This window comes from Pagrus major, chromosome 22, assembly GCF_040436345.1.
Source record: "Pagrus major chromosome 22, Pma_NU_1.0".
NCBI classification, from domain to species: Eukaryota; Metazoa; Chordata; class Actinopteri; order Spariformes; family Sparidae; genus Pagrus; species Pagrus major.
The window spans coordinates 26,067,075-26,082,578 of record NC_133236.1 but is presented as its reverse complement, the minus strand read 5'-3'; positions in this window follow the sequence as shown (position 1 = coordinate 26,082,578).

Here is a 15,504-nt window from a genome sequence, read left to right as displayed (position 1 = left end):
TTATTGCAATCCTGCCTCATTTTGTATTTTTTTTTAATTTAAAATTATGATGTAATTTCCACTTGAATGTTTTGGTTTTTTTTGAACAGCAGAATTAAATAGTCAATTTTATCCAAATATAGGTCCAATATGCAGAATATACCCTTTGGTGCATAACATCCCCTGGAGTGGACGGATGTATTTTCAGTCACAGAAGAAAAGATGTAAAAGAAAATACGATTACAATCCAGATAAAGGTATCTCTAATACCTTGTTCTGTTTAACATGTTGATTTTATTTTATATTGATTTTACCTGCCTGGTTATGTAAGAATAGCAGGTTTTAACAGTTATTCCTGAATCACTTTTTATACATCCTACCCCTCGAACCCCAACCCTAACCCTAAAAAAGCTAAAACATGGTTTTTCACTTTCACAAGCATTAAAGGGGCACTTTGTAGTTTTTGTACAAGGAATTCAATCTCAGTTTTAATATTGACAATATGAATAAGGTAACAATACAAAAACATAGATTTTTTCCATAACTGAATGAACAAGCTGGTCTCAGAGGAGAATAAGGCCCCACTGTTTGAAGCTAGAAAGGTGGCAGGGTCCGCCAAATATAAACAAAGTAAGTAAAAACAATATGAAATTGTGTTGCCCTTTAAGGTCAGTTTGATTATTCAGTTTATGCAGTTATGAAACTGAAGAGAGTTTGATTATTTAGTTTGTTTAATCAGTATAGGAAGGTCTTTCTCTTCCCCAGAACTACATAGTGCACCTTTAAGACCAAAAGACAAACAAAAAAAACCAAAAAAATTACTTTGTGATTCAATATTTCATGTATGGAAGAGTGAAATGGTTAAAATGACTTCCAAGTATCTGTAAACTGTAGTTGACACAATGCATGAAAGGGTTAAATTAAATTGTCGGATAGTTTTCCCACATCTCCATCAAAATAATCTCGACTCAGCATCAAGTTTTATGACTGTACGTTGTGTGAAGTTGCTGTTCTGTAAGTCTGAAATCACTCTTTGGTCTGGTGGTCTGGACTGCTGTGTCACATGGTTTCCTGCCGGCCAGGTCACGAGGTATCAGCCGCTCCTTACTGGAAGACAGGAAGCGCTGGTCTGTGGTGTCTCACATGCCTCACATGTCTCTCTGAAGATGCTAGTGGGCTCATTTATAATGCATTAATGGACAGGGCCACAGGAAAGCCTGTCTCTTGATGGGGGAGTACCAGAGCACTTCCATTCATCACGGCGGGATACAGACTCACAGCAGACAGACCTATGATGTAGCTGCTTGGCTCAAGCCAGCAGACCAGCGGCGATCGATGATTAGGAGAAACTATAAATGTAGCTCAAGAGGAAATTAGAAAAGTTTTGGATGTAATCAGTCTGTGCACATTCATTCTGACTCTCTCTCTCTCTCTCTTTTTTTTAAAATTTTGGACACACCCAGTCTTCTACAAAAAGTTCTGATGTAAAGTTTTGCAGTTTTTACCTCAGCCCCGAGCGCTGCAGCCCGCTGTCTTTCCAACGGTTTGTCTGTTGTTGTGGCTATGATCAGAACATGATGCAAGGCAGGGCGGTGAGTGAGAAAGATGTGGCTGGTGGCTCGGCTTTGCCTGGGGAGAGGGACCTCACCTTGATTGTTGCTGATGAGGGCTGACTACACTCGAGGCACTCAGAAGCCGCGTTCCAGCCTAGAAAAGATGCAAGGCACATGACGAGATCCTCTTGAACTGATAAGACAGTGAAGACTTGTGATTTCTGAGAAACATGCACCAGTATGCACTGTATGTGCAACCTTCAGTGGCGAGTTACCGCCACATTGACACAAAGCATGAATACAGATGTTTTGAAGATCAAACCGAGGCTCTGTGGTGATCTTCAAAAGTATGTCAGACAGTGGTAGGATGAAGTTAAAATCGTCTTCATGCTAAAAGACACGCTAATTATCACCTTCTTTTCTTATTATACATCTGTTCCAGCACCTCACTGGAATCCAAGCACTTCATTTTAAGGATGGCTTTAACGCTTGGATGGGAATTGATTCTTTTCTCGGAAGCCACGCAGGATTCATTCCTCCGACTCAGACAGGCAGAGGCAAGATATGAAATGCTGTTCAGAAGGGAGAGTTAAAACCGGCTCTTCTAATTCAATCCCATGAAAGCTGGGACTATGTGTGCATGTATTTCTATTTGTATTTGCATTTAGCCTTCATTCAACAAGGTTAGTCCCGTTGAGACCACATTACATTACATTACAAGACGGAGAAAGACACAAAAATAATCAGATGAAACATTCGCACATAGACGACTTGGACTCAATGGATTTCACCACAGCTTTTACATATATCATGTCTGATGATGTATGTGAAGAGGACGTGCGGATGGGTGTGGAGTGTGGTTACCCGGTGTGAAATCAACATGTTTGCCTTCTGTTTGTGTTTCCCATCAAGGCCCTTCTCTTGCAGTTATAATCATAATCATAAGGCTTAATCTCTTCTCCAGTTGTTACCCCTACCCCTTATTTTCGAGTGGCCCCTTGCCCCTAAGAACAGAGTTACAGTGGGTGGTAGTTTAAATCTATGAAAATCGGAAAAACCCTTCAAGACTCTCATACAACATCTCCAATATGCCGTGTTCAGCTGAGGGGACTTCTCTTGTGTTGCCGTGTTATCAAAATGCCATTTGCCATTTATCAGATGGAGATATAGGAGAGCATGAAGTAACATTAGCTAGCGAGCTAGTTAGCTACAAGACATCAGCAAACTATTAGTGATTTTTTTAATACTTATTACAAAGAAAAGGGCCATAATACATTGAGAGTTCTCAAAACACTTAGTTTGAAGTGTGTCTCTGAAAAACTGCTCTATCCCCCTATCTCGAGAATTGGGTCATCCAACCCCTTAGCTGTGAACATGCAAAACAGAGGGTTGGGACTAAGTGGTAAAGACAAGGGGTGTATTGGGATTAGGCCCAAAATGTCATTCTTCAGGGGTCATGCTCTGGCTTATACTCATGAAAAGTGTCGAAGAAATAAAAGCAACCATTAAAATCTTTTACTTTCTTTTAGTGGGTGTGTTTCTGCCCTTTTTGAACCCTTCTGTCAGACTCAAACACTTGAAGACCCAGCCCCTCTCTAGAGGAATATTACCATCGCCCCCGACTCATTAGCAATATGCATTATGAGTTAAAGGTAATGCGTTAACCCGGGGGGTTCATGCTTGGCAACAGCGAATTATCTCGGGAGTACATGATGTGCGCCTTCATAATGACATGATGAGTGCCCACTGACACGCACACGAGGCATCATGTATGTACATGTGCATGCACACTTGCAGACACCTACACATTTGTGCAGATATTGCTCATAAACACACACACAGATACACAAACAGTAGAGCCCGAGGCATCTTTGTGTGTATGTGTGTGTGTGTGGGAGTGACTCAGCAGGCCTAGTCTAATAAATGGATGTGGGTTTCAGAGACTGACACATGAAGAGAACGATTGTGAGCTGCAGACATTAGACCTCTTTTGCAGAGGTTAAATCGGTTCAGAGAGCACAGTCTCTGCCGTACCTACACATCATCACCGGCATGATAAAAAATAAGAACCTGCTCATGTCTGACCTCTCTGTTTCCCAAGTTTTATAATCCAGTCTTTCACTGGGAGGGTGTAATTGTGTTGAAAAATGTGACTTTTATAGAAATTCATTGTTTCAAGGTCAGCTGTGCGGCTCGGCAATTAAACATGAGTGAACTCATAAATGTATTGCGCTGGGGGGAGGAGACACCTCAATAAAAACCTAATTTGTTGTGAATATGAAACTTATTAAATTCCAAGTTTTGATCTGCTTTGCATATTTTGTGCTAATTACAGCACGGGAGGAAATGCCTCCTTTGCATATTTGAAGGGAACAAGAATAAGAGAGCAAGAGAGTGAAACAGGGAGACAAAGAGGGAGCATAAAAGAAGAGAAGATTACATGCTGTTGGCCTCCATAATGAGATTGTCGTCAAATACGCCAACCAACCTTAATACCTCTCTGCTGTGTTTGAAGATTGTATTTCCATTCGGGCCGGCCCGGATGGACTGATTAATCACTTTTTAATCAGGATGCCTCAGTGAATAATTCACCCCCTCAAACGTCTTCTGAAGCACTGAGACGACACAGTTTTAAATTTATTTGGTCTCAGTTCCTCTGCCTCCAATATTTATCACAGCGACAGAAAACTAAATGTTTGATTTCTTAACACTGTTGCAGTGGTGATATACTGCATTGCAGTAAAGGATGGCCAATAGCCAAAAAGTGACAGTATTGTACAAACTGCTCATCCTTTCAAAGAAAAAATAACCTCCAAACTATTAATATATGACGTCATTCACTTCTCTGCTTCTGCCTTATAGTTTCTTTGCAAATGCAAACCTGAAAGTTTGCAGACAACTTCCTCTGATACAGCCTACTCTGATTTTGTACGTTGTCTCACACTTTGCGGAGTGACAAATGACTTGAGCAGGTGGCTCGTGTGCATCACTCCAGTATGGTTTGCGTACACTTTACATAGATTTACATCATTTGACTACGAGAAGTGAACCACCTGCACTGACAGCGTGATGGCAAAGTCACTGGGTGAACAACATGTGGAATCTGAAATCTCATTGAGCTTCATGAGTCATTTTTTGGATTTGATTACTTTTATCATTATTAGTCCTTAATCTCTTAAGGGGCTATATGTATGAATTTTTGTTGCAAACATTCAAATATGAACTAAAAGTGTCATCATAATGTGAATAAATAGCAGTTTTGACATTATAACTATGTATTGTGTTCCAGAGATATATACTGAAGTGAGCAAGCTAACCAGCTAGCCCTGGGCCATCCTGATCCAAAGCTCCTGTGCTGGCAGTGTAAACACTAAGAGTCCCCTGGTGCCCGAGCTCCCAGTTGGAAGCTCCCGCTAACTGCATGGCTAAGCAAGCTAACTAGCTAACGGCAGCTACAGTCAAAGCAGTTGGCAGTTGCTTTGGTGATATGTTGCCTCCTATTTGTGTTGAGTACAAATTTGACAGGTGGCCAATTCTTACATACTACACCTTTAAAGCTGCTATAATGAATATTTTTTATATCAACACTGGATCACATCATTACTTGTATAAGAGTGCCACTCTGCTTGCAATTGTATTTCATGATGTGTTATCACAGGCCACATGTTCTCAAACCACTGGGATCAGCCATGGGTTATTCGTGTACCAACAGTACCTTGACTATATTGTGTTTCCTGACTGTAAAGCCTCCTCCTGGTTGCTAAGAGAGCTGTTCACCGCCATGGTCTCGCCTCAGCTCACACGCCACATCACACCACTCCTTGAGGAGAAAGAGCTTCTCTTCCCCCCGTCCCTATTCTCTTATTCTGTCTGCCTTTCTCTCGTCTCAGATTATTCATTCAAGAGCTAAAAGTCAAAGTTTATCTCTCTCGTTCTCATCGTGGCTCTATGGCTCTGTCAATCTACCCCATCCTCCCCTCTATTACTCTCCCCCTTTATCATCTCCCTTCTCTGCCAGCCTCAGCTGGGGAGGGGAAAAATTCATGATACTTGTGATGTTTCGCGGAAAAGAGGGGAACAGAGTGGCACAGAACAGTCAGTCAGCCTATCAGTGTGCATGACTCATGCACACTGATGTGCCTTAGAGAGACTGAAACACAGAGAGAAAAAGCAATAGAGTCAGGGAGGGAGTACAGTGATTAATAACAGCATAATTCAAGAGGGAGAAAAGAGTAAAAGACACCAAGAGGCACAACAGACGTAAGCCTGGTCATCTCGAGGAAAAGACAAGAAGGGGGCAACATCTGCAATGGCAGGCTAACAGATAACAATCTCTGCACATGATTTATGGAAGTGTTTCGGAAATTGAAATTCGAATCCTAAATATCAACCTCTAGCCATCAGCCTGCTCTCCTTCATCACTGCCATCTTATCAGCTTTGTCTTCCCCCCCGAGTTGAGTGACTGTGTTTTGCATACGGCCAGCAGGTTTTGCATGTGGGCCACATTATTGTCACCTTGCTGAATTGCATTACAGAAAGTGAGTGAAGGAGACTCTAGAGAGCGAAGAAAAAAGAAAAAGAAAGGGGAGACGGGGAGACAATCTTCTTCAGGCAGGTGTGAATTCAATCTGCACTCACTAAGGGGGAGTTTCTGTCCTGCCCTCCTGTGAATTAGCCTCTAGACTTGAGCGAGTTTGTGTCTCGCAGCGCAGTTCAGTTCAGTGTGTGCAGAATGCGACGCCCTTTTGCTTCAGTTTTTACCACAGCATAGATTAATCATAGCTCTATCTGATTCTCTGCTAATAAAGCCTTAGGGCGGAAGTGCACTATTTCTTGAACTAATTAAGAGCAGAAGTTGCTGTTCTGGCTAAATTTTAAGAGATTGTAATGCTCAGTGAATCTTTGCTGAGAAAAACTACAATGTGTGCGTGTGCTTTTTTTTTTTTTTTTCCTCTCCAAGCCTCTGAAGTCATGTGGGATGTTGGCCTAGTTTGGGCAAAATCGAGTCAGCATATCAATGTGTGTATGCAAGCGTAGACGTTTATTAGGACAAGGTCTCATTTCAAGTGTCACATTTCAGGTACTGTAAGTTAAACTTCCCCGATGCCTTGTGGGCTGAGAGTTAGAAGTAACTATAAATTGAATAACATGTATTTTCTTACCTCTAGTGCTATCTGGCCATGCAGGTAGTTTTTGCTTTGTTTTTCAGGGTTTTGGAGGCTGGCCATTGTTTTGATGGCCCATTATTCTGAAACTCCAAAAGCCCATTTATCTGACTGCCCTTTACAAGGAAAACAAAAGCTCACTGCTCCAAAGACCCGTTGTCCTGAAAATACAAACACTCCCTGGAGTTTTCTTTGCCGTTAATAACGGTAATTGGGAATGCGTGGGAAGAATAAAGTGATGTGATAGTGTGATAATAGTCAGGTGGCCTTCGTTTTCTGGTATCATAATAAACACGTGGTTAATCTTTTGAAACGTTGCAGTTTGGTTAGGTTTAGGCACCAAAACTACTTAGTTAGGTCTAGGAAAAGATCATTGTTTGGGTTAAAATAGGTGAATGAGATTTCTGCCTTCATCCCAATACGGTGAAGTTGAACTGAAGTTGACCAAGGACCACCAGAAACATGCCACTGGGACTCCCTGACATGGTTGGATAGTCAGAACATAACATAGATCTAACCTTTCAAACCTTCTCTGTGTGCAGTGTATAGAATAGTGTAGTTACTGTAAAAAAAATTGAATTGAAGAGAGAATCCGACCACTTGTTATCATGTGATCAAAGATCCCTCCTTAGATAACGTGCAACCAACTAACTGAGCAATTTCTGTTCGCTGACAAGGGCTACAGACTATACCTGAAAGCTCAGAAACAAGAGTTTAGAATATTTTGTGATCTGGTTTTTGGAGTATCTTGTTACAGTTTTGAGAAACCAGTATGAGCTAGCTTGACTACTTCAATAGAAACCAGGATACCCCAGCATCTGAACACATTTTTACAGGTTTCTACACCGTTTTGGATGAGAGATGAGTGGCTCAGATGGTGAGCAATCAAGAAACACCTCAGTGCAGATGATTAGAGGCATGCATACTGTAATAAGGGATATAAATAACCAGACAGCTATTTCAGGGACATCTGCATGGGTGAACACTCCTGGAGGTAAGGAAATAATATGTCTTCTGGTAAATCGGAAGAGTAGATTGTAGAATAACCTGCACCAGATTTCCATTAGCCGGATTCAGACCCCCTTTTTAAGCCTGATTATGTGTGAAAATGTCGGAGTTAATAATAGTCAAAATGTGAGCGTGAAAGGGCAGCGTTTCTACTGACAGTATGTGAATTGTGCTTGGGTGGCACTCCTCATATAGGCTGCAGGACCGTAGCACATATAATCAACAGGGCCCGGCTCAAATCACTGTGATCCGAGCATGAAAGCTTTGAGTGGCAGAGAGCGGGAGACGTATGTGACAGCCCGCCCAGCTCCGGAGATGCTGAGAGAGAAATGGCAGCATCAGCAGTGGCATACAGAAAAGAAAATGCGCTGTACCCATCCATCCATCCACATCCACTAAAAAGCAGCTTCAAACAGACTGTGAAATCCGTGTCGGCTCCACAGTTTGAAGTGAGGGGTAGAGGGACGGAAGGACGGAGTTCGACTTGTAGACAAAGACGAAGACGGTGAGACAGAACTTAGACGGAGAGAGAAAGACAGTCACCGCCGGTCTCAGCTGGAGTTATTGATGTTCAATTGACTTTGGAACATCTGCGAGCCCATTTGGTTGTGTTAATTATACAGCACTAATTTAACTCACGCTCGGCGGCAGAGACGAGGGAGGAGATGCTTGGTGAACTGTGGAACACTGTGTCCTGACTTCTACTTTATCTCCTGTTCAACCTGCCTGACGATGACGCTCTCAGCCACTGTACGTCTCCATGGTAATTATGCAGCCTTATTGCGTGGTTAACTGCTCCAAAGCCTGGAAATATTATCTACCTACTTAGGCAGAAATCCAGCACTAATATGTTGCCTTTCAGCGAAGATTATGCAGAGGATTTTCCACTGTAACTACAGTGAAGGTTGTGAGATAAGATGCAAGGACCTCAGATGACCTCTCCGGCCACGTTCCTCTTTTTAATTTAACACATTTGCACACTATTGGCTCATTTAGCTTTAGTATTTCCTCCGTGCTGGCGCTGCAAATATGTGAAGTTGTATTAAACATGGAATTATTACATTTAATATTACCAAAATCTATTTTTAATGGGATTCCAAAACCACTTTCAACATATGTTAATCAATTAATTAAGTACTATGCTACCACTGTAACATGAAGCGCACCGCTCAGAGACAAACACATCACCAAAAATCTCAACTATACAAACAGCCCCGAAACTGTGTGTTGAATTGAATGATGAAATCTGAACCCCGAACGAAACCGCATCCATAGAGAGAGACGTGTCGGGCATCCTGATTGGTTATATAAGAAGAGCATACAGGGAGAGCAAGTGCACACACACTCATACAGACCCTAGAGGCCTGTGTTTGCCTTTCCTGTAATCTGAGCTTCCGTTCTCTGAAGAATGATGTAACTGAACGCCAGCCCTAAACCGAGCAGGAGAGCCAGCCAGCCAGCCAGACACGCTGAAATGTTGCGTGTCTGCATGTATGTGTTCACTCTTTATATCTCTTTACATCACTCGTGTCACCATTTCCTTCTAATTGCAAAAGGGTTGTTAGACACAGGAGTTATTTTCTCGTGTGAACTCTTTCTTTTTTTTTTTTTGCCACCGCAGATTTTGCTGCAGTAAACATGATCTTTTATTGCATCACGTTGCCCTGCAGATACTTTTACAAGGTCACCAAGATGTGGCAATGGACCAAGGCACACACACAGCTCCTGTAGCACTAAATCTTTGACTGGTTTGTGGGCTTTTAATGTAAGTCTTTTGGAGCCAAGTAAACACTGTCTTGGGCTGTGCATCGGTCAGGAGGGCATCTAGTTAGAGATCAGAATGAATGTCAAAGAATGATCCGCCATGACCTCTTTTCACTCCTCTTTTCTCTTCTCTTCTTCCTAATCTCCACTCCTTTTCTTCCCTCTCCTCACGTCCTGTGCTTTTTGTCTCCGGCGAGTGTTCCCTGCTAACCAGTTATGAGTCACCGTGCAGGGCTCTCCTCGAGCAAGAGGCCAGCGCCTATAACCCTCTTCCTGCCTTCTGCTTCAGCATCACCAGCAGGAAGCGGAGGCCAGCCGCAGAGAGAAAGCGAATGTTAATTTTTACAAATGCTCTTCCGGACACTTTTCTCTCTCGCGTCTGCCCTCCAAATGGCTTTTCCATCTTCCAGACAGACAGCCATCTATGATATTAATAAAAAATGACTTAAAAGGAATGTTTGAAAGGAAAGTGAAAATGAACAGTCCAAAAAAGTCCTGCACTTACTCAGTGAAACATATGGCTCATGGCTTATACTTAAACTGTATGATATGTTGCAACATAAGCATGTTGTGCAAAAGAAAGGGGCTCATGTCTTTTTTTCCCCTTGATGTTGAAATAGGTCAGGGGTTTCTTTACTTTGTAACACTGCACATGATGCTGTGCGGGTTGCCACACAAGTTTTAAGTATTTGTGTCTACGTGAGTGCGTGTGCTTGTTCTCCTCTCCATGTGACCTATTTGCTGATCGACCACAGTGTTCCCCGCTCTGCCGGGGTTTCCATGCCAACGCAGCCAGTGGCAAGACAAAAGATGAGGACTCACTCGGTCCAAGAGACCACTGCTTCGGTCTGTTGCTCTTGTTATCTAGCATGTTCTGAAACTGATACTGTACACAGAGAGATATAAAAGAGAAGAGCTCGAAGGTATTTCATCAGATATACCCCCGCTGCCGCTGCAGCCCTGTCATGTGAGCTAAAGTCACCCGACTCTGTTATTTTCCAGATATGGACATTATTTAACACTGTTAATGTGGATCGTTACAGTTTTGTTTTAATGCAGCTTGTCAGTGTTAACGGTCATTTTTGTCAAGTTTGCATTCATGCTACTACCAGTGAAAGTGTCAGGAGCTGGACGTTTCAAGCATTTAGTCGTCATTTTGAGCTAACTATTTCACTGTTCATCCAAAAACCTACACAGGCTAGCCAACGATATCTACAGTTTAGTCTACTCCGTTTAGCTATGTCAACTGCTCATTTTAGCTAACAATTTCAACCGTTTTTCATTACTTTTAGCTGCACATATACACATTCGGTGTAGCATTTAGGCCTTTTTGCGTCTCTGCTGCCGCCATCTTGCTCCACAGTCCCGATATATATTGTTATACAAAATTAGCTGTTACTTCCATATTTATTAGAAAATTCTGAATAAAATCACATCATGACAGTCATTTTACATGCAGTAAGAAAAAAATATATACTGTTTTGATGAAAACCTGCATTGTTATTTTAACCAAGCAGACTATCCTGTATCAAAAATACATACAGCATGCACTTTTCTGTATGAACTAACATGGGTCAGCTGTCAAATATGGATGAAAGAAAATGCAGTAAAGGTTAATTAGTAAAGCTTTCCATGTATCCCCCAGGCAGCTACTACCCCCTGGTTCTTCTTTCTTCACTTTAGTATTGATATTGCTTCATTGCTATGTATCTATCTATCACTGTGTAACTGAAACAGCTCCAGTTTCGTGGCAGATGTGGAGGTGCATGATCTGATCGGGAGAAAAATGAATTATGCTGATTAAAATTGAGTTGTTACGTAGGTAGAGAACAAAGGATGAGTTCTTGCAGTTTTGTGAAAAGACACTTGATATACAGCACCAAGTGCACATCTCATGCAGATGCTGTATTGACAAGAGCAGGATGTAAACATTAGCCGCTAAACCCAACGTCCATAAGCTGTGTTACATATTAATTTCTCAGTGTGTTAATACTCATTGTCATCAATAAAGGAAGAGATCTTACTTGTCATTCACACACCTGATTGTTAACACACTCTCCATTTTAATATAGATGCATACTGATGTCAGGTACAAAATGGTTCCTTGTGTTCCACTGTCATTGTAGTTTATGGGAAAGTGATAGTCTCAGCTACTTTGGTGACACAGCAATATCATTCTGCCTAAATGAAAGCACCTTGCCAAGCTCCTGCGTGTCAGCTGAGCAAACAAGCTCATTCACTGCGACGATAAGTAAGGCTGAAGTAATGCATTCACATAAAACAGCGGAGGGAGAATAACAGTTGAAAAGCGGAACTGTATTTAACAGCCCTCTGAATGAATGAGTAAAGAAATGCCACAGCAGCTGCGTTTAGTGATACTGCGGGAAGAACTTTCCACTTCATTCATCAGCAGTGAAAGAGGAAGCGTCGGGCGAGTGAGTGAGCGAAGGGGAAAAGGGAGAGACAAAAATAAAATGAGAAAGAGATACGGATTTGATGAATGAGAAGGGCAAGCAAAGGGGAATTAGTAAGAAAAAGAGAAAACAAGAGAGAGCGCTGCAAAAACAGAGAAAAGGGGAGGGGAGGGGTTGGAGGAAGGGAACAAAGGAGGGAGAGCATGATGTTTGGAGAGACAGTTGGGAGAGTGAGTCGAGTTCAGACTTTCAAAGAGATGCAGTGCCTGACTAATTTGCCAGCGCTGAGACCTCAACCAACCAAAGCCAATTTACGCAGCTCAAGGTGACCCCTGGGAGAGCAAATCAGTGTGTGTGTGTGTGTGTGTGTGTGTGAGTCCTAGAGAGACGGAGTGTTCCCCCCCTTTTTTTTGATAAATCCTAATCAGTGCCGCTGTGAACAAACAACTGCTGCCTTCACCTATCAAAATGCCACACGTGGGCATCCTGACACACACACATACACACACGCCTGCATCCTCATCACAGGGGGAAGATTAATGATCTCGCTGTTGTCTCTTCTTGATAACTGCCTCATCATCAGCCAAGCATCCCACCCCGCTGATCAATCATCTTAATGTAAAGAGATAGACTCTGGCTGCTTTAACCACAGCCTCATTCATCTGGTGATCGCTCATTACGGCTTCTGTGAGGTCCTCCTGTGAATGCTAGGATGTAGACAGTCTATCCATAACAGCTCCGTTATTGGCCTTTATTGACCTTTAATGACTCTTGGTGAATGGTGCTCGTGTAATCAAACTCAAAAGTTGTTGCAATTTGTCCTGATGCTTAATTGGTATCTCTTTATGTTGCCCCATGTTTCTTTTATGTCTTGTATTAAATGCACAGTATGTAATTCACCCTCTGTCTCTGTTTTAGCTCCTGTCTCTTTAAGGCCCGCCCTCCTAAACACCCAGCTTGCTCTGATTGGTCAGCTCACACACGCCTAACAATAAAAGAGCAGCTGTGCTAAATCAATTCTTCACGTGCCAATCTAGCCGCTAGGCATAACTCATGCAAATGTGTGACATGATGACGCAATGTGATGTCACAAAGTCACGGGATTAAAGGCAGGAAAGTGTCCTTTAATTTGTCGTTGTGTGTTTTTATTCAGGTTACATTTACTCTCGTTCGCCGACTGCCTTCCTCGCTCTCTGATGTAGCATCAGCAGGCAGATTTCTATTGGTTGGACGTTATTCGAAACATAAGAGGTAATTTGAGTTTGACTTTAATGCCTTCTGTAAAGCACTTTGAATCGCCTTGTCAAAAGTTTTTATAGTCCGCTGTGCAAATCTCAAAGTTTATTGGGAGCTTGCGTCTTCATCAGAAGCAGTTCCATGACAGCTGCAAAGCTGGGTGATCAAAATGAATCTCTTCACAATGCAACTCCGTCAGAAAATCAAGGATGTTTCTCAGCAGACACAAAACACTTTTGAATAATAGAAAAAGATGCAGATTTGGAGCCACTGGAATATCAGTGTGGTCCTCCGAGTCTCTGATGTCTTTGATTAAGTCCTCTCTGCTGCACAATGTTGCGCTCGCCTGCTTTGAAGGTACAGACATATCTGACAAGGAAATAATGAGATCACTTCAATCACATCTGCGCATAAACGCAGATGCTTGCATCCGTGTTGCATTACGCCTTTCATATTGTTTCAGCCGTGCTGATAAGAGTGTGAGTTTGGGGGGCGTCTGGTGTGGAATGAGGAACGCTCTCCTGCATGTTGGATTAATGGAGTCAACAATTCCCCGTGGCGTTTCTCTGATTATGCACATACCGACTCGCCCCACTCTACAGGAAGATAAACAAAAACAGCTCAAAGCAAGCTGTCGACCCATAGGACACACATATATACTGTATATGGACACACTTGCGTATGCTCGCATACACACTTGTCAATATAGCATATGTTTAATTAATGATTTAATTTAATTAATACTTGCACATACACACACAAGATATGTTGTGAAAGTGTATGCTTAGAGCGAGGGAGTGAAAGAGAGAGATACTGGCAATGCTGGCACACACGCACACACACACACACTGTCTCTCACACACAGACAGTTTTTTTCTTAATGCAGGGTGAATCACCAACCTGCCAGTCTTCCTCGGGGTCTCCATCCGGATGAGTCATCCCTCATCAAACGTTGGCCCTGTAGGAAAATCAACACACTCCCATTCACACATCCACTCACACTGCCAATAGTATAAACAATACCAAACATAGACGCACATGCACGCACACATGCATGCACTCACACACCACGCTTAAACACAAAGGGCTTCCCTTTTCTGTATGCTTGTCGGGGATTTCGTAACGCATGTAATGCACTGTCGGGGAGGGAAGCCCCTTGCAGATGAATGTGACTGTACGTGTGCGTGTGTGCGTGTGCGTGCGTGCATTAAGAGAACGATCACATGCTCCATGTGATGACTCATACACAGGCTGGTTTGCCAGGGAGCGGCTGGCTGGTTGGAAGCAGTTAGGCAGGAAACTCATCAGCTATGCACCGCTGAGCTCAAGACTCCGCTGAGATTCATGCAAGACTCTCTGACTTTCTTGTTAAACTGATGTTTGATTTGCAGTTGGCCGCAAAATAGCCGCCTTTACATGTTACATGCTGTTCTGTTATGGAAGCTGCCCCACACTTTGCAATCAGCGACTTTAACAGCCAGTTTCACACCTCATTAGTTCATTTAATGCATTGGAAGATGGATACAGATGGTTTTGGAGAGCGGCGGTCGCAGGACGGCTAAACTCTGAATGCGTGCCACCGCTGGAGCCCTTTTCCATTAGGTCAAGGTCGTGAAGCCATTTTCATTCCTATTATTTTTGGTTTCATGGCTCTTTGATATAAACAGGTGCAAAGATAGGTTGGCTCGAAGATTAATGGAAACCAAAGGAGTTTCTGTATCAAACCATAACCATTAACATCTAGCCTTGAACACATTCTAACAACATCTTAGCTCAAGCAACAAATAAATAAATAAATCAAGCAAAGTCAGACTCTTCAAGGTCACAATGACAGGTGCGTGCTAAATTGCACACACGGAAGAGACAGGTGGTGCTTAGGCTTTGCAATTAAAGGCGTTACACTGAGATATTCACATAACTAACTTCTCACCAGATTAATGTGAGAAAACAGGATATTTACTTTGACTGAGGAAGATCATTTCTAAGAAGAATTGGGTCACATTTGGCAATGAATCTCTTTTTATCCTTTTTTTCTTTTTCTTACTGTACTGAAAGGGCTGCTGATCTTCCTGTACAAACAGCTTGAAAAGGCAGATAGCGCACCAAATAAAAGGCGGCTTGAAAATTCACAGCTAACATGTTTATCCCTGAGCATGCAACCATGAAGCAAAGCCAGGGAGACCAACCGGAGTCCAAGCAGCAGCGTTCTCTTCATCACAGAAACCAGGGTTTAATAAGAACGGGTTGAAATTTGGATGCTTGCAAGACTGATGATACCATTTACATGCTACTTTATGTTACACCTGGTATACCTATAGAGGGCTGAAAATGCCACACATACACGAGCCATTGAATTCTTTGAGAATCATTATCATTGGAAGCGC